At 50.6% G+C, this 17,402-nt stretch overlaps 1 protein-coding gene across 1 annotated transcript in view; it reads right to left on the bottom strand.

The window, feature by feature from the left end:
- The window catches only part of LOC143692633 (uncharacterized), a 133,232-nt gene that overhangs the window by 49,636 nt on the left and 66,194 nt on the right, over positions 1-17,402 (bottom strand). The gene's annotated exons all lie outside the window — the stretch shown is intronic.

Here is a 17,402-nt window from a genome sequence, read left to right as displayed (position 1 = left end):
CCTTCCACTGCTGCAGCTGCAACCTATGTCAGGAAGCCCTGCTTGAAGCATCAAAGTCATAGGAGTGCTCCAAGAGGAAGAGCTGACATGGCCAGTGAGCAGGCAGTTCAGTTCCTACAGGCCATGGCAGGAGAATAAAAACCATGTGCAATACCCACCAAGGAGGGCTAATGAGCTGTTGCTTAACACTCATGGCCAGGAATTGCAGCTGTTTCTCACTTCCTGGCTTCTGAACAACTCAGTTCTGAAGGGCTCTGAAGGACTTGGTCTCTCAGACCAGGAGACCAAAAGGAGAATTCATGTGAAAACAAGTTGCAGAAACACTGATGATAATGAGCAGAAAACTTGAGAATGAGAGGGCTGTGAGATACAGCCACAAAGGTAACCAGGAAAAATCAACCTCTCCCATTTTCTTTTGCAGCCTTGCTTAAACCCAACATTAGAATCTTTGCTTCTCTGCTTTCGAGGGTGCACTTTGCCCACGTGCACTGATGTGTAGCTTGCTCTGCCATTCAGAACTTCTCTAAAACAGCCTTTGCACATAAAGAATGCTTCTGGCATGACCTTAGCACCATCTCCAAACCAGGGACCTTGGCACCACTGGAAATAGCCAAGCAATGGTTCTGTAGCTGTCCAATATATTCCCAAGGAAATCCCCATCCCCCAAGAGTGGCAGATGATGATTTTCAGTGACATTTTGGGCCAAGCACTAAACAGCCACTGGAAAGGAAGTCTGCTCACCCCTGTCCTTATCCCTTACCTTTCCAAAGCCATCCCTCAGCTCTCTGTCCCTCGTTAGACCAGGACTGGTGGGATGATCTGTCTCCTTGGCCTGGCTCAGTGGGCGGCCTGGGAATGGAAGCAAAGCTTTGTGTAAATCTCTAGCAGACTTCAAGCCCCCAAAAATGCAATGCTGGGCAACAGGCAAGACAGGTTCCAGAGTGCAGAGCTCTCAAGACACAGAGATTGTGACTGAGAGCAGCAAGGTACAATGCCTGGACCCTCTCCCAAGGGAAGGGCTACTGGCAGCAGACATGACATGGCTCTGTTGGCCAGCAGACTGAAACCTGCTGCATGATGAAGGCCTCAGCCCCTGCAGGCTGGAGAGCCTCTGTGTCTGACAGAGAAGGGCAGAGACAGAGATTGCTCTTGACAGAGATTCTTTTCTGCCATTTTTCACGCTGATTTTAGTAAACATCATCTTTCCGGTTCCTGAAAGAAGCCCCAGGTTCTAATACCTTGATGCACTTAGATCAACATTGTCTTCTTTTTGTTGGAATATTTTAGAAGACATTCAAAGAAAATCTGAGCATTGCAGGAATATTACCCAAATGTGAACTGTGTTCTTGACACTAGATATTTCATTTTCCCCAAGGAATTTCATTCTAAACTGTATGAGCTTGGGCCACTTTTAGACCAGCCTGACTAAAGGCTGATTTTCTGTCACAGACATCTTTTATGAAAAAGCCTTTCCTTAGGATTTTTCCTCCTGAGAAGCTGAGAGGCCTCAGGAACAAAATGTAAACAATGGTTATCTGCTGCTGTGGAATGCAACAGGTGGATCTGTGATTGGTCCATGTTGGTTGTTTCTAATTAATGGCCAATCACAGTCAGCTGGCTCGGACACAGAGGAAATCCTTCTGAGGAAATCGTTTCTTCTATTCTTTTAGTATAGTTTTTCTTCTATTCTTTTAGTATAGTTTTAATGTAATATATATCATGAAATAACAAATCAAGCCTTCTGAAATATGAAGTCAAATCCTCGTCTCTTCCCTCAACCTGAGTCCCCTGTGAACACTGTCATAATTTTCTAGTTGCAATTCTATACAACAGCTTCACAGAGGATAAATTAAGTGGCAACGCAGTAGAAAAAAAGCATTGTCTTAAATCAGGACTTTTTGCCCCTGCAGAATGGTCAGCATAACAAAAAAAAAGGAGACTTAGATAGCAGCTCTTTAAAAGGAGGGCCTTGGAAGGTAAAAGCATTTGGGATATTGGCAGGGAAACTACAGATCCCAAGGTAACCTCCTTGGGACCACTGCTGTCAGTCAGGCCAGCAAAATGGACACACAAAATATAACAGAGGCGACGATGCAATCTAAAGCATCTGAAGCTCCATATTTCATGGGACACATTTCCTGCAAACTTCTAAACAGCTGCACAGGGAAACATGCTCCTGCTGGCAGACACTTGAGGCAGGCCAGGGCAAAACCCTGAGCCACCTGCCCAGAGCTAGCACAGGCACAGCCTGGCCTCTGGGCTGCCCTGGGACAGCAGGGAGCCCAGAGCCCTGTGCTCTCCAGGAGTGGCTCAGCTGCACCTGCACCCTCCTGCTCCTCTGCCTGCCCCACAGCTCAGCAGCCCTGCAGCTCCAGGGGCACTGGCAGCAGCACAGCTCCTTGCAGGGGCACATGCAGGGCACAGCTGTTCCCTGGCAATGTGCACAGCCTCTCTGTGCTGCCACAGGACCCTTCCTGCTGCCAGCAAGCAGCCCAGCTCCCCCCTCCCCTCTGCCCTTGTCCTCCCTGGCAATGCCCCTGGGGCCTGCGCGGCTCCGCGGCCTCTGCCGGGGCTCCTGGGCCCAGGCCCCTGAGCCGCCCCGGAGCCCCAACCTCCATTCCCAAGGCCGGGCTGCGGCACAGGAGGCTCCAAGCCCAACAGGTCAGCCAGTTCCCTTGGGAACAGAGCCATCCCAGCTCCTATCTTGCACCAAGAGCTCTTTCCCTTCTTCCTCTGGGTGTTTGCTGTAGGCTCAGAAGAAGCTGACATTCAGGTACAAGAGAAGAAGTGAGTTAATTGAATTCATGCCTTTACAATCAACCCATCTAATGGGTGAGGAATTCAAAGCATATTTTAGTTACTGAAAAGATTGCTTGTTTTTTTTATTTTTCATGAAATGAGCATCAGTTTAAGTTCTCTGAACAATATGGAGCTGGCAAGCCAAGAGAGAAGGGCTCTACTAGTTCATGTGGTGCCCATTGCCTCCCCACTACTGCAGGACCCCTTTCCTTCCAAACAGTTGGAAATTCACTGTGCTCTCTAGAATCTAACACTGGCAAGGAAGTAATTGTTTTCAAAAGTAATTTTCAAGGCCTTTGTTTCTGTAGGTCCCACTGAATTCCAGGTCAGGTTTTGCATTTCTGGGATTTTATATTACTCTTTACAACAAAAGAAGTGCTGGGACACAAACAATGGCACCACGTTTTAGATGCAAAAGAAGCTTTGCTTTCTCCATTAGATGTGCCCAGTATTCTGTGAGCCTGGCTTTGTAGGGAACAAAGTGTTCATCCCAAAGTTCCATTTTTGCTCTACTTACTTGTTCCAGGGGTTTATTATCCCCTGCTGTCTTTTCAGCAGAGACACTCAAACACAACATAAACATGACCTGCCTCAAAACATTTCTGATCTTGGCTAATACTGTCAACTCAAAATATTCCTAATGGAAATAGCAGAGGGTAGGTCATTTTGAAATACTCTCCAACAGAGCAGTTAGAATTAAGAGAACTAGTTCTTTACATGGCTACACAGAGAATAAAATCATATGGCAGCCAAGGAGGATGAGTGTCTTAAACCTGGATTCCTTCACCCTGACCACTGCTGTGGTCAGTAATAAAAGTGAGACAAGTAAGGATTAATGAGATAGGTCATTTCTAGTCCAGAATTGATCCAGCAAAAATGTCACCTTACTTAGTGAGCATTAAGCATTCCAGCTGCATATCAGCAAGTAAGGAGTCATTCCAAAGGGACCACAGCCAGGATTTGGCAGAACTAACCCTGATCCCCAAAGGAACCAGGGGATCTGATCCCTTTTTCTGCATCAGCAGAATTATTTCTCCAAGTCTCATCTCTCCTATCATTACACACCCAGAGATGACACAGGAACAACAACAGTGTCATTGGGGCTTTCAACTTGAAAGCATTGCCTGACCCAGATGCACCAGGGACTGCATTTTGTCTGGCATAATTCCACTTGTCAGGGATCAGGCAAGGCAGGGACAGGGACAAGGCAGAAGGCATCTCCTGCCCCAGCCTCAGCCTGCAACACTGACACAGGCAGAGAGAGCCAGGGAAGAGATTTGTCACTGTGAACCTGCCATGGGTGGCTGTGGGCTTGTGCTGTCACAGCATGACAAACTCACACCCTGCCTAGGCTGCATCCATTTGGAAGCCACCTTCTCCTTCATTGGAAAATTCAACAGGACTTTCTATCATAGGAAATTTCCAGATTTCTGCCAGTGCAAAACCAGACAATGTCCATGAATCCTCTTCAGATCTCAAAGGGTTTGGCTCAGAAACTGCTCCAAGGAAAGGTTTTCTTCTTCAAAAGCAGGAGGAAGGAGTGGGAACATCTCTCATTTCATGATAAATGCCTTCTTTACCCTAATTGTGACACTAGAAAGGCTGCAGGAGATAAAAGGCATGTGCAGGATGGAAAGGAATGTTTCCTTGCCCTGCACTGCATCTCCAGGGCCCCAAGGCACCACTCCACCTGCCACTCAACACTTCAAACTGGAGGAATTTTCACTGCACCACTGGAGCACAGTCCCAGGGACTGGGCTCTGGGAGAGTCCAGTGAGCCCATCAAGGAATTGAAATGAATTTAAAGAAATTTTTAAAACAATGGGTTTTAACCAGGCTTTCCAAATATCACCTCTGAGTCAAGACTACAATGGTCATTTTAGGACAGACATGCCCTGTACCCACCTGCATGTTCAAAGTTCTCTTTGTTTATGCTGCTGGGTCTTGGCCTGGAGAAAATGGAGGACAAAAGAACATGTGAGGAGGTAGAAAGAGAAGGGAGGGAATGGGTGTACCATGAAAGGAGGCAAACCTTCTTAGCATGGTCACTCTGATGAAGGAGGAAATGCAACTCATAAACCAACAGGATGCAAAGCTGATTCACTGTCCTTAAGCTTTCAGATGCTGGAGTCACACAGAGTTGACCAAGTTCTGTGTGAAACAATAGCCAAGTCCAGCAGAGGACCCATCAGGAGGTTCTTTGAAGCCCTGCCTCCTCTTCCCCACCACCACCTCTGCTCTTGGGACATTGCTGTTGCCTTTGACATTGTGCTGGATCATCATAGATGGGCATAATGGTGAATACACAGAGGCTTACCTAAATACATGGGACACCTGACTGGGCAAAATAACCACACGAGATGGGAAGAGAGAGCTGAACAGCACACTGCAGCAGCAGACACCTTGGCTCACCTCATCTCCTGGGACTCCTGGAATTCCAGCTGGGGAGAGCTTGGCAGAGACCCTGCAGTGCTGCCCACAGGGGGACTCATTGCCTTGCCTTTGGGGGAATCAAAGGTGGTGCCAGTGACCCCTTCTTCATATCCCCACCAATGGAATAGAGCAAGGAAGCCTGGAAAGAGTAGAATACATTGCTCAGATCAAGCATCCAGACTTGCCCCCATTCATGCTTCAAGACATTTAGCCATGCATTTAACTGGGACCTGGCAGGAAAAGCCAAACTGATGAAGCAGCTTGGCCCAGGATGAGGAAGGGTGACCTAGTAAAGGGAGGAGGTGAGGGTCAGCCCATGTCACACATTTGCCAATTCTCCCCTTCTGCTCAGGTTTCTCCAAGTGTGGCTGCATTCCCAGCTGGCATTCACATGTTTGACATCAAGATGTTCTGAGGTGCCCCTGCCTCCACTGCCCTTTTGGATGGCATGGCAGTGGCTTTAGATCACTGTTCTCTCCCTGCCCCTGAGGTGTCTCACAGACAGTGCTCATCTCCAGCCACGTCCCCACAAGGCCATTCTGCAGGATGCCAAAACCTGCTTTTCTCAAGCCCCTCATTTCTCCTGCTGCTGCCCTTCCCTCCTGCACTTCCCCAGCAGCCTTGGAGCCCAGATGCTGCTGAGCTCTGGGGATGCTGGCTGCTCTCCAGCTCCCACACATCCATCATCTCAGGCTCCCTGGCACTGAGGAAGTTCAGCAGAGCTCCCTGCCCTGCTGCTCTCTGCAAGCTCTCTGCCTGCCCACATTGCTCCAGGGCCCCCATGCCATGGCCAGGAATGGGGCTGGGGGCAGCAGGGGCAGGTGCACACCCTTCCTTCATATCCCATCATTTCTGGCCCAGCTAAAGAGCCAAACCAGGACCTGTTCAAACTTCAGTGAGAGGGTCAGTTCCTGTCAGGGAAAAGGTCTCAGAGCTCTGCCCACAGCACATCACCTGAACATTTACTACACTGCACTTACTTTGGTCTCCTTACCTTACATCCTTTTCCCTCTGAAATCAGCTCCTGTTTTTTTACCCTGGACCCATCCCAGCTGGTGCCATTTTCCCCATTCTCCTGCTCTCCGCTGCATGTTGGGCCTGGCTTTGTAGAAGGAGAGCTCTTCTGGATGGGAGGCAACGGCTTGGAGGGAAGGAGCATGGAGGGACTTGCCAGGGAAAACCTCTTGGCAAGAGGGCAGCCAGTCAGGCCTGCAAAGTGGAGACACAAAATAGAACAGCGGCCACCATGCAAACCTAAAGCATCTGAAGCTCCATATTTCATGGGACACATTTCCTGCAAACTTCTAAACAGCTGCACAGGGAAACATGCTCCTGCTGGCAGACACTTGAGGCAGGCAGGGCAAAACCCTGAGCCACTTGCCCAGAGCTAGCACAGGCACAGCCTGGCCTCTGGGCTGCCCTGGGACAGCAGGGAGCCCAGAGCCCTGTGCTCTCCAGGAATGGCTCAGCTGCACCTGCACCCTCCTGCTCCTCTGCCTGCCCCACAGCTCAGCAGCCCTGCAGCTCCAGGGGCACTGGCAGCAGCACAGTTCCTTGCAGGGGCACATGCAGGGCACAGCTGTTCCCTGGCAATGTGCACAGCCTCTCTGCGCTGCCACAAGACCCTTCCTCCCAACAGAGAGTGGCCCAGCTCCCCCCTCACCTCGGTGTGAGGCTCAGCCGTGCTCACAAGGGAAGAAGTGAGTTAGGTGAACTCCCACCCTTACAATCAATCCATCCAAAGATTGATGAGGCATCCAAGGTGTTTTTACTATTCAGAAGATCACTCTGTTTTTTTATTTCATGAAACTAGCATCACTAGAATTCCTCTAACTGTATGGAGCAGGGAAGCCAAGAGACAAAGCTTCTACTGCTTTGCTTAGGTGTTACTCATTGCCCATCCACTACTTTGAAATCCCTTTCCTTCCAAACAGTTGGCAACCCACAGTGGTCTCCAGAATTTGACAATTACACCTAGGAAATAATTGGTTTCCAAAGCTAGTTTTCATGGCCTTTGTTTCTGTAACTCCCACTCAGTTCTGGGTTGGGTTTGGTTGGTTCCAAAACTCATTCCATTTCTCTTCACAAGGAAGGAAGTGCTGGTACGTGAACAATGGCACCCCATGTCAGAAGTAAAAGAAGCTTTGCATACCCATTTCAAGTCCCCAGTATTCAAGGACCCAAATCTGCAGGGAACAAATTAGCTTTCAAATATTTTGGTTTTGCTCAGCTTCATTGCTCCATGGCTTTATTTCCTGCTTTCTTTGCTGCACAGACCCAAACCCCACATAATCATGACCTGGTTGAAAACATTTCTGATCATGGCAGTTCATAACAATTAAAAAAATTTTAGTGGAGATTACAAAGGGCAGATCATTAAAAAAAGACCATTCTCCAATCTGTATTTTTTTATCCCTGTAGAATGGCCTGATCATTTTTAAAACCACAACAGGTAAGGTTTAATGAAATAGATAATTTCTAGTACAGAGTTAATCCAGAAAAATTGTCACCTTACTTAGTGAGCAATACTATTCCCTGGCTGCATTAAGCATTCCAGCTGCATATGAGCGAGTAAAGAGTCATTCCAAAGGGGCCACAGCCAGGATTTGGCAGAACTAACCCTGATCCCCAAAGGAACCAGGGGATCTGATCCCTTTTTCTGCATCAGCAGAATTATTTCTCCAAGTCTCATCTCTCCTATCATTACACACCCAGAGATGACACAGGAACAACAACAGTGTCATTGGGGCTTTCAACTTGAAAGCATTGCCTGACCCAGATGCACCAGGGACTGCATTTTGTCTGGCACAATTCCACTTGTCAGGGATCAGGCAAGGCAGGGACAGGGACAAGGCAGAAGGCATCTCCTGCCCCAGCCTTAGCCTGCAACACTGACACAGGCAGAGAGAGCTGGGCAAGAGATTTGTCACTGTGAACCTGCCATGGGTGGCTGTGGGCTTGTGCTGTCACAGCATGACAAACTCACACCCTGCCTAGGCTGCATCCATTTGGAAGCCACCTTCTCCTTCATTGGAAAATTCAACAGGACTTTCTATCATAGGAAATTTCCAGATTTCTGCCAGTGCAAAACCAGACAATGTCCATGAATCCTCTTCAGATCTCAAAGGGTTCGGCTCAGAAACTGCCCCAAGGAAAGGTTTTTTTCTTCAAAAGCAGGAGGAAGGAGTGGGAACATCTCTCATTTCATGATAAATGCTTTCTTTACCCTAATTGTGACACTAGAAAGGCTGCAGGAGATAAAAGGCATGTGCAGGATGGAAAGGAATGTTTCCTTGCCCTGCACTGCATCTCCAGGGCCCCAAGGCACGACTCCAGCTCCTGCCACTCAACACTTCAAACTGGAGGAATTTTCACTGCACCACTGGAGCACAGCCCCAGGGACTGGGCTCTGGGAGAGTCCAGTGAGCCCATCAAGGAATTGAAATGAATTTAAAGAAATTTTTAAAACAATGGGTTTTAACCAGGCTTTCCAAATATCACCTCTGAGTCAAGACTACAATGGTCATTTTAGGACAGACATGCCCTGTACCCACCTGCATGTTCAAAGTTCTCTTTGTTTATGCTGCTGGGTCTTGGCCTGGAGAAAATGGAGGACAAAAGAACATGTGAGGAGGTAGAAAGAGAAGGGAGGGAATGGGTGTACCATGAAAGGAGGCAAACCTTCTTAGCATGGTCACTCTGATGAAGGAGGAAATGCAACTCATAAACCAACAGGATGCAAAGCTGATTCATTGTCCTTAAGCTTTCAGATGCTGGAGTCACACAGAGTTGACCAAGTTCTGTGTGAAACAATAGCCAAGTCCAGCAGAGGACCCATCAGGAGGTTCTTTGAAGCCCTGCCTCCTCTTCCCCCACCACCACCTCTGCTCTTGGGACATTGCTGTTGCCTTTGACATTGTGCTGGATCATCATAGATGGGCAAAATAGTGAATACACAGAGGCTTGCCTAAATACATGGGATATCTGACTGGGCAAAAAACCCACACGAGATGGGAAGAGAGAGCTGAACAGCACACTGCAGCAGCAGACACCTTGGCTCACCTCATCTCCTGGGACTCCTGGAATTCCAGCTGGGGAGAGCTTGGCAGAGACCCTGCAGCGCTGCCCACAGGGGGACTGCCTGCCCTGCGTATGGGGGGGATCAAAGGTGGTGCCAGTGACCCCTTCTTCATATCCCCACCAATGGAATAGAGCAAGGAAGTCTGGAAAGAGTAGAACACAGTGCTCAGGTCAAGCATCCAGCCTTGCCCCCATTCATGCTTCAAGACATTTAGCCATGCATTTAACTGGGACCTGGCAGAAAAGACAAACTGATGAAGCAGCTTGGCCCAGGATGAGGAAGGGTGACCTAGTAAAGGGAGGAGGTGAGGGTCAGCCCATGTCACACATTTGCCACCTCTCCCCTTCTGCTCAGGTTTCTCCAAGTGTGGCTGCATTCCCAGCTGGCATTCACATGTTTGACATCAAGATGTTCTGAGGTGCCCCTGCCTCCACTGCCCTTTTGGATGGCATGGCAGTGGCTTTAGATCACTGTTCTCTCCCTGCCCCTGAGGTGTCTCACAGCCACTGCTGATCTCCAGCCACGTCCCCACAAAGCCATTCTGCAGGATGCCAAAACCTGCTTTTCTCAAGCCCCTCATTTCTCCTGCTGCTGCCCTTCCCTCCTGCACTTCCCCAGCAGCCTTGGAGCCCAGATGCTGCTGAGCTCTGGGGATGCTGGCTGCTCTCCAGCTCCCACACATCCATCATCTCAGGCTCCCTGGCACTGAGGAAGTTCAGCAGAGCTCCCTGCCCTGCTGCTCTCTGCAAGCTCTCTGCCTGCCCACATTGCTCCAGGGCCCCCATGCCATGGCCAGGAATGGGGCTGGGGGCAGCAGGGGCAGGTGCACACCCTTCCTTCATATCCCATCATTTCTGGCCCAGCTAAAGAGCCAAACCAGGACCTGTTCAAACTTCAGTGAGAGGGTCAGTTCCTGTCAGGGAAAAGGTCTCAGAGCTCTGCCCACAGCACATCACCTGAACATTTACTACACTGCACTTACTTTGGTCTCCTTACCTTACATCCTTTTCCCTCTGAAATCAGCTCCTGTTTTTTTACCCTGGACCCATCCCAGCTGGTGCCATTTTCCCCATTCTCCTGCTCTCCGCTGCATGTTGGGCCTGGCTTTGTAGAAGGAGAGCTCTTCTGGATGGGAGGCAACGGCTTGGAGGGAAGGAGCATGGAGGGACTTGCCAGGGAAAACCTCTTGGCAAGAGGGCAGCCAGTCAGGCCTGCAAAGTGGAGACACAAAATAGAACAGCGGCCACCATGCAAACCTAAAGCATCTGAAGCTCCATATTTCATGGGACACATTTCCTGCAAACTTCTAAACAGCTGCACAGGGAAACATGCTCCTGCTGGCAGACACTTGAGGCAGGCCAGGGCAAAACCCTGAGCCACTTGCCCAGAGCTAGCACAGGCACAGCCTGGCCTCTGGGCTGCCCTGGGACAGCAGGGAGCCCAGAGCCCTGTGCTCTCCAGGAATGGCTCAGCTGCACCTGCACCCTCCTGCTCCTCTGCCTGCCCCACAGCTCAGCAGCCCTGCAGCTCCAGGGGCACTGGCAGCAGCACAGTTCCTTGCAGGGGCACATGCAGGGCACAGCTGTTCCCTGGCAATGTGCACAGCCTCTCTGCGCTGCCACAAGACCCTTCCTCCCAACAGAGAGTGGCCCAGCTCCCCCCTCACCTCTGTGTGAGGCTGAGCCATGCTCACAAGGGAAGAAGTGAGTTAGGTGAACTCCCACCTTTATCATCAAGAAATCTAATGGGTGTGGCACTCAAGGGGAATAATTTCTAATTATTGAAAAAATTTATTTGGTTTTATTTCTCATGGAACTGGCCTGCATTTAATTTTTCTGAAGTGTATTGAGTTAGCAAGTCTGAAGGTGATGGTGGAAGGCTCCAATGATAAGAGGGGAAAAAAGATTCTTTCTTAAGGCTGGCCTGTGAATCCACTGGAAAAACCCACACTAGCTGTGACTGCTAGTTCTGCAAACCACAAAAACCTTCCCACAACAGGCAGGCATTATTGGTGTTTCTAGTGCACCGTAATACCATCCTGAGGGTTGGGCCCAACCAGCAAGCAGAGGAAGAATGGGAAATTTATCTGTAGTGAGACCTAACGTTGATGGCAAAGAAAGCAACAGGACTTGCATCTCATGACCTTGTCCAATCTGTGGTCAGCTGTGGCCACAGTCCCTGTCCTGGCTGACAGTATGAGTGATTTGGCCACTGTCAAAAAGGAGAAAGAAGAGTAAACTAATGACAGAATGTTGTGATGCCTCAGGGCATCCTTGCAGGATCATCTGTAGCTGTCAGCCACCTACTCTGACACAGAGACAGCACTGACCACCACCGACCAGTTTTCTCTGAAATCTGGTGGGATTTGTTTTCCATTTGGCTTCAGCCTTTCAGCTCCTTTCTATCCTCACCTTTTCCTTCAGGGGTCTTTCCTTTTCCAGTGAAATCCATGTTTGAACCCGTGCCTCTGCCTGGCAGAAGTGCTTGGGTTGGAATTTGGGAACGCTCTCAGAGCAGTCAGCGCCGGGAGCTTGGGCCCAGCCTTTGAACAAGGCCAGGTGGCTCCAATCGCCAGCGCTTGGCACAGAGAGGCAGAGCCGGATGCGTCTGCTGCCACTGGGGCTGTGTCAACACAACCTGCACCAGCCCAGCCTGGGGCTGCCCCTTTGTGACACGCTCACCATGGTTCTCTCATTTCCATGGCTGCAAAACCCCAGCCCAACTCCATCCCCTTCCATTCCCTTGCCAAGGGCAGCCAGCCCTAAGCCCAGCCTGGCCAGGCCTGAGGCTTTCACACTGTCTAGGATATAGACCCTTTCCAAAGCTACTTTTCAAGGCCTTTATTTCTGTAATTCCCACTCAGTTCTGGGTTGCAGCTTGTTGGTGTGGGATTTTGTTTATTTGTCTTCACATCAAACCAAGTGCTGGGACACAAACAATGGCACCAGGAGGTGGAAGTTAAAGAAGCTTTGCACTTCCCAGTAGATGACCCCGTAATTCAGCTGGCCAATAGCTGTAGGGAACAAATTGACCATCCAAACGTTCCACTTTTGCTCTGCTTCATTTTTCCATGGCTTTATTCCCTGCTTTCTTTATTGCAGAGAAACCCAAGCCCAACATAGACATGATCTGCTTCAAAATATTTCTGATCTTGGCGGTTCCTGACAATTCCAAATTTCTTAGCAGTAATATCACAATAGGCAGGTCATTCTGAAATACACTCCAACAGAAAAGATAAAACTAATCATGCTTGATTTGGCAGAACTAAGCCTGAGCCATGGGACCCGTGGGTCTGATCCCCTTTTCTGCATCTGCAAAATCATTTCTTCAAGTCTTATCTCTCCTATCTATTCAAAGAAGCTTTGCTCTCTGCATTAGATGCCCCCAGTATTCAGTGGGCTGATATGATCAGTGTATCTGTAGGGTGTAAATTTGCCATGCAGAGTTCTCCTTTGTTGCTCAAGGGGTTTCTTCCTGCTTTCTTTCCTGCAGACAGACCCAAAACCAACATTACAACACCTGCCTCAAAACAATTCTCATTTGGACTGTCCCTGAAAATTCAAACCTACCCTCAGAGCGTTTCCCTGTCCCCAGGGACAGGCTCCAAGGCTGGGCTCTCACCTGCATGGAATGAAGAAGAGCTGCTGCCCTTGCCAGCGGCTCCGGGGTCTCGCCATCAGCGCTTTGAATGCAGCTTTTGTACACACTCTGCCTCTCTGAGCCCAGCAGCATTCCCGGGCATCAGCAGAGCTGCTGCAGGCCAACATCCTCCAGGCACAGCTGCAGCAAGGAGATTGCAACAAGGCCTGGCTGCAGAAGTCTCCAGCCTGCAGCAGCCCTTCCCCTGCGGGGAATCATCTTGTGCTGCCATGGGGGAGCAAAGGGGGTGAGGAGCTCTTTGCAGATGAGGGTCTCCTCCATGTGCTGCTGCTCGCTGGGCTGATACAGCTGCTGGTGCCCTCCCCCACAGCTGTACCAGGAGCCTGCCTGGGAAAAATGACACTGCCAGTGCCAGTGCCAGTGCCAGTGCCAGTGCCAGCCACCCATCCCTCCCATGGCCCTGCCCACAGGGCGTCCTGCCCACCAAACTGCTCCAGTCAGGTGATGTCAGACACCATCAAAACACATTCAAACAATGCATTTTCCACATTATGGCAAAATCATGGCCATACAGGCCACATGCTGGAGGCAGACTGCTGTTGGCAGAATGGGGGAAGCCCCAGCAGCTGCTCTCCCCAGGCTGGATGGCCATGGCAGCAGAGGCAAGTCTCTCACTGTTCCCACTGCTGTGGGACCCAGTGCTTTGGACATGTTCCCACTGAACTCAGGCTGCTGCTACAGCAGCACCATGCCTTCACACATTTGATAACAAAGAGTTGGAACGGCACACAGGATTCCCCATGAGCTACAAAAAAAAAAAAAAAAAAAAAAAAAGAGGAGCACATGGAGGAGATCCTCATCTGCAAAGAGCCCCTCACCCCCTTTGCTCCCCCGTGGCAGCGCAAGTGAGGAGGCAAGTGAGTTAGAATAGTTTGCTCCTTTTTAATACAAGCATACCTGGATTTAGGCAGGGACACTGGGCTAATCATACTGGGGCCTGGTTTGTAAGCTTTGTTGTTGCAGTGTGATGCCATTTCCTGTTTCAGCTCCCAGGTGTGGCAATACCTTCTCCCTTCCCCTCCCCCTTGCCTCCTTGCTAAGTGCTGTCAGTCGATCTTAACATTCCAGCAAGGTCTGGTTGGTGCAGTTCAAAAGATGCCCCTCAGCCCTGGGTCATTGGCTCGTCCAAGTGTCATTGTCCCCTGAGCCTTCCCCCCCTCCCACCTGGTTGGTGGCTCACCTACCCCTTCCCCTCCCCCTTTCCCCAGGCTTAAAAAGAGACGGGACCATGCGGTTGGGATTCTGTGGAGCTGTTACCAAGATTCAGACATCTGTGACCCTGGAATAAAACTCTGGATTAAAACCTCTGCAGAATCCATCTCCTTTTCCTCTTCAACTAGCCCGGAGCCTTTCCATCAGAGGTAAACTGAGTTTTACCATGCCTGGACTTGTTCCAAGTGCCTGACTGCAACTTGCAGCCAGCCAAAGGTGAAACACCACAGCTGCTGCCTTTGGCCCAGCAGCCAGGGTCAGACGAGCCCAGGCACATTCCACCTGGTAATATAGGGATAATATTCCAATACTTTGTCTCTAGCAATTCCCACCAGTCTGCAAGCATGTTTCAGCAGAAAGGGGTAGAGAAGACTTTACAGCACATGCAGGAGCAAGTCTGAGCAGGAACTCAAAGTACAAGACAAATACTCCCAAATCGGCGACCCATGGGGAAAGGAAGAAGAAAAGCAGATGAAACAAGTGCCATTGTGGCTGAATTGCCTGCATTTATCCCATGGTCAGAGCTTTCTGTACAAAAGCACCTCAATTCAAACACACAGCTTAAGATCAAGGAATTCAAGTGTTTCAAGAGCATTTAAAGCCTGATTCCTATTACTTTCAAGGAAAGGTAGATGCTAAATTCCTTAAAAACACAAATGTGGGTCTATTTGGGAGTGCATCCTTCAAAAGCAGGAATGGAAGTTTAGAATTGCAGAACTATTTCCACTGGAAAAGACCTTCAAGATCATAGAGTCCTCCCAATAACCTGAGACCACTAACACTGCCAAGGTCACCACCAAAGCATATCCCAGGAAATGTCGTGGGATGGGACATCCTTCTTGTCTCCTTTGTCTCCCCAGGAGCCCCTAGGAAAGAGAAATGCCTACACAGGCTTTATCTTATTCCTTCCCAGCCAGCCTTTCCCTCACTCCTGGGTCTCATTTGCTGCACAGGCTTCACCAGCTCGCTCAGCTCAGAGGAGCTGTCAGAGGAGAAAACGCTGCCTGGTGTGGGGCTGTCTGATCCCTGTCTCATCTTGATTCCATCTGCCCCGCTCCCACCCCCATCAAAGAGACCGAAGGATCCCCCCAACCCCACGGTTCTGCACCAGATCCCGGGCACATTCCCTCCTGCGCTCCTTGGTGGCCCCGGGGAGGCTCCAGAGCCCTCTCTGTGTGCGGTATGGAATATTAATCCAAATATTTCCGGGTGTGGGGTGCCTGGCCTCGTCTGACCCTTGCTGCTGGACCAAAGGCAGCAGCTGTGGTGTTTCACCTCAGAGATACCTTTGGCCGGCTGGGTGCTGCAGCTAGGCACTTGGAACAAATCCAGGCATAGTAGGAACTCAGTTTACCTTTGGTGGAAAAGGTTCAGGTGTTGGTGAAGAGAAAGGAGAGGATTCTATCGTAGAGTTTTAATCCAGAGTTTTATTCCAGGATGGTAGACCTCTGAATCTTGTAACAGCTCCCAATAGAATCCCGACCGCATGGTCTCGTGTCCTTTTAAGCCCCGGGGACAGGGGGAGGGGAAGGGACAGGTGAGGGCCAACCAGGTGGGAGGAGGGGAAGGCTCAAGGGATAAAGACACTTGGACAGGCCAATGAGCCCAGACCTGAGTGGCATCTTTTGAACTTTTGCCAACCACGCGACGCCCTTGCTGGAATGTTAAGATTGATGGACAGCTCTTAGCAGGAGGGCAAAGGGGAAAGGAAAGGTTGGCACACCTGAGGGGTTGGGATAGGTGAAACAGGAAATGGCATCACCCTGCAACAGTGCGGGACAGCTGCTGCAGCACTGCTGCGCCTGTGTGCGAGCAGCGCCCAAGGAGCAGCTGCGCCAGTTCAGAGTCTGAAACGGAATCCTCAGTGCACACAAATGACAACTGGCATTTCAGGGCTGGCAGGAGAAGCTAAATCCATCTGCTCCCTGCCCTTTCTAGCCATGGCCACGCTGATGCAATTGGAAGAATTGCCCCTGCCCAGGAAGATCTCAGGTGCAAGAGAGGAGCAAAACCAGGTGTTTCTGAGGTGCTAGCTGCCAGTGCCTCAGGTTTTCCTTCCAAGTTCTAAGGGGTTTGGACTATTTTTACCATTTCATATTTTCTGTGAGTCCCTGTGAGCGAGTAAGCACCACAAACCCTCTCCCTCAAAGCCTTGAGGTACTGCCAAAACAGAACTTGTTCATGCTCTTTCCTCCTGATGATTTTATAATCCCATGCAGACTCTGATAGCAAACCCGTGCTGTAGAGAAAAGATTGACCTTGGCATCCTGGGGCACTTTCTGGGTGGGTGTTTGAATCTGCTTTTCCAGGCCTTGGGCTGAGCAGGGTGAGGCCGAGGCCTGGGCCCCTCCAGGCGGCGCCGGGAGCCCCTGGGGCAGCGGCGAGGGGCGGCCCTGAGGGGCGGCACAGGGGGCATTTCCCCCGAGCGGGCAGGCGGGCGAGCGGTGGGGAAAGGCGCCCTGGGCACAAGGGCAGGCACAAGGGCCCCGGCTCTCTGCAGTGCGGGCGGCCCAGCGCCAATCGCTGCTCCCGGAGCCGCTGCCAGGGCCGGGTCTCCTCCCCGCCGCTGACCCTGCACCTGCAGCGCTGCCTCCGGCTCTGCCGGGCTCCCCGGCACAGACGGCAAGGACGTGGACACGCTGCAGCAGGGGCCCAGCAGGGACACCCAGATGGTGCCAGGGCTGCAGCTCCTCTCCTGCAAGGAAAGGCTGACACAGCTCGGCTTCTTCAGCCTGGGAAAGAGACCCAGCCTTGATCCAGCTGCGGCCTTCCAGTACCTGAGGGCAACACACAAGAAAGTTGGACAGGGACTTAGTATGAGGGCAGGCAAGGACAGGACAAGGGAGAATGGACTCAAATGGAGAGAGTCGGTTTAGGTAAGGGATTCCAAAAAAATACTCTCCTGGAACAGGTTGCTCAGAGATGGTGTGCGTGTCCCATCCCTGACAGTGTTCAAGGCCAGGCTGCATGGAGCTCTAGAGAAGTCGGTCTAGTGCAAGGGGTCCCCAGCCCACAGCAGGGGGGTTGCAGCCATGGGATTTTTCAGATCGCTTCCAAGCCAAACCATGCCACAACTCCATGATTCTGGGATTCTTCCCCTCCTCATCCTCGGGCAGAAAAAGAAACTTGGCCCCAAGTTCCACACTGCAGACCATGTCTTTTGGCAGCCTGCAACTGTGTCAACAGAGGATGAAAAGAGATGACGTTACTGACACAA

The sequence above is a fragment of the Agelaius phoeniceus genome (genome assembly GCF_051311805.1).
Source record: "Agelaius phoeniceus isolate bAgePho1 chromosome W unlocalized genomic scaffold, bAgePho1.hap1 SUPER_W_unloc_2, whole genome shotgun sequence".
Lineage (NCBI taxonomy): Eukaryota > Metazoa > Chordata > Aves > Passeriformes > Icteridae > Agelaius > Agelaius phoeniceus.
Note: the sequence above shows the minus strand (reverse complement) of the source record. Positions and strands in the feature narration are given on the sequence as shown.